Raw genomic sequence first — 6,718 nt, 5'->3', positions numbered from 1 at the left:
TATTATTTTAATAAGTAAGGAGCAAAAATTTTTTATTCATCGATATACCAGGTTTGCATTCGAGGAGAATGCATTTACAAAAAAATGGAATGATGTTTGTTTGTAAAAACGTTTGTTTTTGAATGTTTACAAACAGCTTTTGTTTTTTATGGATCTCAATCAGATTATTTATTTAAATTTCTTATGGTTTCTACCCATTTATTTATTTTTACTGGATTTTTGGTAATACTAAAATAATGTTAAATTCAATACATTTTTAAAAATCGTATTCCAACATAAGTACACCCCTCTGTTGGTGAGAAGACCGGAGTTTGACGTTTGCAAAAAGAATGCCATATTTGAAAAAATATTTCTTTTATGTTTTGGAATTCGACCATAAACAAGTACCTAGGAACCTAATTTAATTCATTTTGGAATTTAATCACAAAAAAGTACCTAGGTACCTACTTATCGATGAAAAGTATTTTTTCAAGGTAATAAATAGCAGGCAAGCCAACGTTCGGGCAGGACAACGTCTGTCGGGTCCGTTAGTTCTCTATAACAAGTTTTATCCTGAAATGAATTAATGTTTTGTGTTATCCCCTTCTCCCAGATATTATTTATGACTTTTTTGAGCTCCATGATGTTTTTCACCTTTTTTTTGGCTAATTTTCCCTTATAATTGCCCCCACGTTTTCAATGGTGTTCAGGTTGAGACTGTTTCCGGGCCATTTCATAGACGCTATTCCCATTAATTCATTGAAGTCGGTTATCTGTAATGAAATTACATTATTTACGATGCGTTGACATTACAATTTTGATAAAAATATTGGTCTTGTACTCACAGAACGAGCTCTATAACACGGAGCGGAATCGTCTTGAAAAACTGAATCCTTGTGAAATTCAGTTAAAGCCTCTATTGCAGGTGTGACGTCATTCATTCATACTGGTCCAACGCCATGACTTGTCATATACCCCCATATCATGACGCAGGGAATGTTTTATCGTTCTTCTCATATACTTTGGGTGAAACCTTTCTCCAGGTTTACGGCGCACCTACTGTCATCTAGCTGAGACAAACAAGTTAAAAGTTGAACTCATCGGAAAACATCACCCTCTGCCAGTCGGTTACTGTCCAACGTCTATCATTTCTAGCCCATTCGAGCCGAGTCTTCTTCATCCTGTCTGTTAAGAGAAGCTTATTTACAGAGCTCCGCGCTTGGAAACCCTTCTCTATCTATCTTCTGGATACGTCTGGCTGGTAGATTATACTTCCCCGCGTATTTCTTTAGAAGTCATCGATCGATTTTCCAACATACGATCTTCTCTCGGGACATAATTCTGGGCCGACCACTTCCCTTTTTACACTCAAAATAACCAGTTTTTTTAAATGTTTTATTAAAGCTCTCACAGAGCTTTGATCAAACCCAACCCGTCGGGAAATTTTACGAACTTCTAATTTCTCGTCCAAAAAATGAAGAATTTTCGACTTAACGACAATCATAAGCGGACAATCATAGACGTATAGCACAAGACTAAAATTATTTATCCATTTGTTATACACAATAACTAATTTCCAAATCTCCGCCCTAAATACAATGTTAAAACTTATAATATTAGAAATCAAACACTGATTTGAGTCTACTTAACACTTGATTTTATTTTTAGAAATATAAAAACAAAAATTTCGTGACAATTGTTTCGCCTTGTTCGGGCATTTTCAAACGAATGTGAAGATTAGATGGATCAAATGTCCTTATATAATTGTATAATTCAAAGTAACAAACAATGTTTTAAAATTTGTAAAAAGAAAATAAAGTGTTCAGTAGACTCAAATCAGTGTTTGATTTCTTATATATAAGATTAAATATGGAGTTCTACCAAATAAACACCAAATCAATCAAAACAATGTCAAACAAATTTGTCAAATCAACCACCTTTTCCGAGAAATATTACCATTTAGTCGGATTAGCGGTCAAAATTTTAGTGTGGGTTTTTTATGATCATCGCTGTATGGAAGTATCCTCTTTAAAATATTTATCATGATGATGATGATGATGATGATGATTTATCATCATTTTTATGATGCAGGTAAGATTTTCTTTTCAAATTAATAATATATTTATTCTTCATTTCTTTCTTCATTATTTAAAAACAATTGTGTCCCATCGATTTCGATATAATGAAAATAAAATAGACTCGGAAGGCAATAAAGTGCCAGACTTTACATCTAAAGTCAGATTAAATTAGAATTACCAATAATAATAAATATTTATTGATTATTATAAACATTGTGATACTTACAATATGGCGGACTTATTACCACTAGCAATCTCTTACAGTTAAACAAAATAAATATAAACCATAAAAATATTCTAATATTTATGATAACATGCCTAATGTTTAGTGCTTACAATATTCACAATAAATACTATTAAATGGATTTTTTATGCAACAGAGATGGCATCATTTTCGATAAGGGATATAGAAGTGTAAGCATTTACAGGGCTCATGACCTAATCAGTTACGTATTCCATATATTTATAAATAGTATAATATTTTATTTATTTATTCAAAACACTTTAAACACTCTTGTAAACAAACACAGACTTTCTTTATTGTTTTTGGTAGCTTATAATATATTTTTCTGGCCATACATATTGAGCGGGACCCGTTTGAATGGATGTTTTTTTTCCAATAGAATTTTGAGTTTGCTTTAATTTCTTGTGTTGTGAAAGTGACTTTTTTCCTGTTTACAAAAATATTCAGATCTTGAGTTTACAATGAGGCAAAGTTCCATGGTATAAATACCCGTCAATGTTAATAAATTTTATATTGTAAAAAATATTGGCCTACATGCTACCAATAAAATCAAATAAATTCACAAGTTTTTCCCTCAGAGGGTGTTTTAAACGCATGCACATACCTAACTGAATAAAATCACAACGTTCCACGAAATTTCAGAAAAAGCTATATGTAACAATAATATTTTTACTGTAGCTCGGAATACAAAAACGTAAATTAATTCTTTTAAATAAAAAGTATCAATTTACTGTAAAAATGTATTCCTCTTTCGCTCCTGATCACGTACAAGTTCCTACATTATCACTAGAATTTTCATTCTATGGGTTTAGGTACGTAAAGCTAATTGACAGGCTTACGAAAGCCATTATACATTGGCATATATATAAGAACATTGATTGAACTAAACCTAAATAATCGTAGAAACTATTTACAGTAGGTATGATAATAGTATCGTGATCTAGGCAGACATGGCAAGTGTGTCATCTTTGAGCTAAGCCACGCCGCTTGCTTCTTGAATGCTCGCCTTTGCTGTGAGAACACATCGCCAATGCTATTTAAGGAGATTTTGTTAACTGTTCTGATGATCGTCGGCAGAGATGAAAATAATTCAACGTTGGTTTTAATATTTCCTACAGCAAAGGTACATTGAGGTTTTATGGCGAGGTACTTGTTTTTCAATGAACATCGCAAATACTAATAAGCTCATATTTAAACTCGTATGTCATAAAGTAATGTACATACCAATAATATAACTACTAATCTGTTAACGTATAGTTTTTCATTCCCTCTCTTTTTTCCCTTTCTAGTGGAGTACGTTATGTCTCAAAAGGGGCGGGTACTTATCAGATATCGCGGTTTTACCCACTTTCTTCAAAGTACCAGTTCTGACAAGTCGAGATGGATCTGTTCCACTCATGGCTCCAAGGGGTGTAGAGCCGTTATCTTCACCATGGGAGGAAGAATTATAAGTGTCAGAAATGCCCATAATCACACTAACAGTTCGTGGATGAAAACGCTCGGGGATGTTGGACATACCTTTCCTGTGAACTATTCACCCCATAGATGCAGCCAGCAGCAATAAAATCTCTGGATCAAACTAAATAAAAATTACATTTAACTATTGTAAGGAACTAACCAACGCCAGTGAGACTTCTGTAAATAATTATAAATTGCATTTATTTTATTTTACAAAAATTGCGCCCGATTTATAAATGTTATATAGAATATTTCAATGATTTGTTTTGCACCAACAACATGTAAAAATATATTGAAAACAATGTTCTTATCGATTCGTGTACATACTCGTACTATATTTTGAGACGTTTTTGTTGAATGCACAGCTGAATTTGCATCTTTTGTTGATTTTACTGCAGTCACAAGATTTGTGTATTTTTAGCATCGTCATTTTTTACACTGATCAGTGATGGGGCTTCGTCGTAATAAACATTTTCTGTCTGGTCATAAAAATGGTCAAAAATAAAACACGCGTTTTTATCTACCTATATATTTTATTTTATAACGGTTACTTACAAGAAAACACGTCACTGCTTTTATATTGAATCGGGTTATGGTCACGTCGCTGGTGTCGTGGACTCACGGATCAAAGGTCTGAGGTTGGTAGCCCGCTCTACCACAGCTCACCATTTTCTTATAATAAGTTATTTACAACTTGTTAAAAATGGCCTCCATAATTGAAATTTTTGTGTAAATCATAAGAACGCAAATGTTTCTAATAAAATCATGTTCCGTGTTTTGCGTATTGACTTGCTAGAATTAAAATCCGTATCAAGTCGTAACTTACAGATGTGTTAACAAATAAAATAATTGAATTGGGTTGATATGTAAAATGATTATTAATGAAATTTCGGTTGTCCGACTTGGCATTAAGAAAACCTGTTTCGGTAATTTAATGCGTCGAATTTAAATCCAAAATTAGAAACCTTTTGGAATTTTACATTATTTTTATGGTGTAACCCTTCCCTTACAGTACCAAAAAAAAATACACGCATAACGGTGTTGTTTAAAATCTGAAAAATGTTACATTGGCAATTTCTTCTATCAACTATATTTGAAGTTAAACGTTATAATATTTTTAATATAATCGCTAAAAACCATTTGCCAACGTTCAAAGCGTAGCAAACGATCCATCCTGAGCGGAGCTCCGGGCGCAACTGAGCGTTTTGTGACAGTGGTTACAGGTACAGGCTGGTTGGTACAGGCTGGCCTGCGTCATGCGTGAAACTTTCTCACTCGCGAGTAATGTACGTAGTAATGTAGATTTTTACTTCATCGCCGCGACAATGCGCCACATCGGTAAGCTTTTCATTGCATAGGTGGTTTATCTCCAATATCTGATAAAATGCTTTTTCTAAACCCAATAGGGTGATAATAGAATGTATTATATTATTTAATAATACAATATTTCAATCTGTACGTAAATGTTAAACGAAAGAATACCGAATATATTAACCCAGTACTTACTATATTTACTGAGACGTAATATTTATTCAATGCAATGTTTACTAGCTTCACATCACCGGGAAGGGAGAATTAAATAAGTAACGATGAAAGGTACATTATTGTTTTTGCCCAGTTAGAATGCATAATCTAGTATTTTAAATTTCATAAATTATTTAATCAGCTCTTACCTTTTTTGTTATGAACGAAACATAAAACTATTATTCGATAAACTTGACAAGAAGTCTCGCCGGATCATGTCGAATAGTAATGAGTTATTTACTAACAATATAAATCAGTTTTGCAATAAATTGATTTACGACTAAAATTATCAATTAGAATTCATAATTTGTGTACTATTTTTATTATGATAAGATTGTTAGTAAATTCCGTAATGTTTTGATATTGCAATTATAAAATTTAAACCAGCTTCCATTTTGAATAAATAATAATTGTCGACAATCCTTTAACAAATCATGTTTTGAGCCACTGTGGCTTAAAGCCTGCAGTACTTCTGTGATCTCGGACGCCTTAGGTCCAATCTCATAATTGTTACTATTTCCTTTATATCCATATTATTTGTTTTGAAATGTACATTAATACTTTTATGGTTCTTTTCGTATTATTTACAATTTTTTTATTTATGTTTGTGTATTTAACATTGATTTGGTACTTAAATGGTTAAATTAATTGTTTTCGTCTATTGATAATTGTCATTAAATATATATATTACAAAGATGTTTGTTATTATTTCATTTCTTTCTCCATTGTAACAGTTCAAAAAGATGCGAATTTACGGTTTAACCTATCGTTTAATCACCAGTAATATGGTGGATATCCTACAGTGTATAAAATAAATAAATCGAGAAGTATGTTAAATTTTTATTCATATTTAAGTTGCTTTTCATGGATAAATTAATGAACATATTTATATATATATAAGTACATAATATGTAAGTAATCTAATTACAAATGGCTATTTTTATGTGGTTCTGTGAAAATCATATCAAACAACAATTATTATTAGCTTTGCGATATACGTAGCTTTATTTTACACTATTTTAATACCGTTGTTCAAGCGATGGCGCGATATGTTAAGACCACCATAAGTGCTGCAATATAAAATTTTATTTTATGTCTATATTTATGTTTATTGTTATATTTATGTTTATTGTTATATTTATGTTTATTGTTATATTTTTGTTTATATTTATATTTATGTTCATGTTTAAATGTTAATATGGTAGAATTGGCTCTGCACTTTATAGCCATTTTACTGGAATAAAAATTTAAATAAATAAATAAAATAATACAACACTTGTACAAAAGTTTATTTTTAAATACCACAATGACATTCAGCAGATATATCCATTAAGATTAAAATGTCGACTCTGAACACTTGCCGATTCCCTTTTAAATGAATAATACTTAAAACGACCACTTCGAATTCCACATGTCCTATGTGATTCATTAGTAC

The 6,718-nt window shown here is 31.4% G+C and overlaps 1 long non-coding RNA gene across 1 annotated transcript; it reads right to left on the bottom strand.

The window, feature by feature from the left end:
- Positions 1–446: 446 nt before the first annotated feature.
- Positions 447–945, bottom strand: LOC148277387 (uncharacterized). The gene is made up of 3 exons (XR_015823486.1): positions 825–945; positions 634–752; positions 447–552 (listed from the first exon to the last, which is right to left on the bottom strand). It is a non-coding gene; the product is annotated as an uncharacterized LOC148277387 (long non-coding RNA).
- Between the last annotated feature and the right edge of the window lie 5,773 nt (positions 946–6,718).

Source organism: Micrasema longulum, unplaced genomic scaffold (assembly GCF_059751315.1).
Source record: "Micrasema longulum isolate JH-2025_06_02 unplaced genomic scaffold, ASM5975131v1 h1tg001039l, whole genome shotgun sequence".
Taxonomy (NCBI): domain Eukaryota; kingdom Metazoa; phylum Arthropoda; class Insecta; order Trichoptera; family Brachycentridae; genus Micrasema; species Micrasema longulum.
Note: the sequence above shows the minus strand (reverse complement) of the source record. Positions and strands in the feature narration are given on the sequence as shown.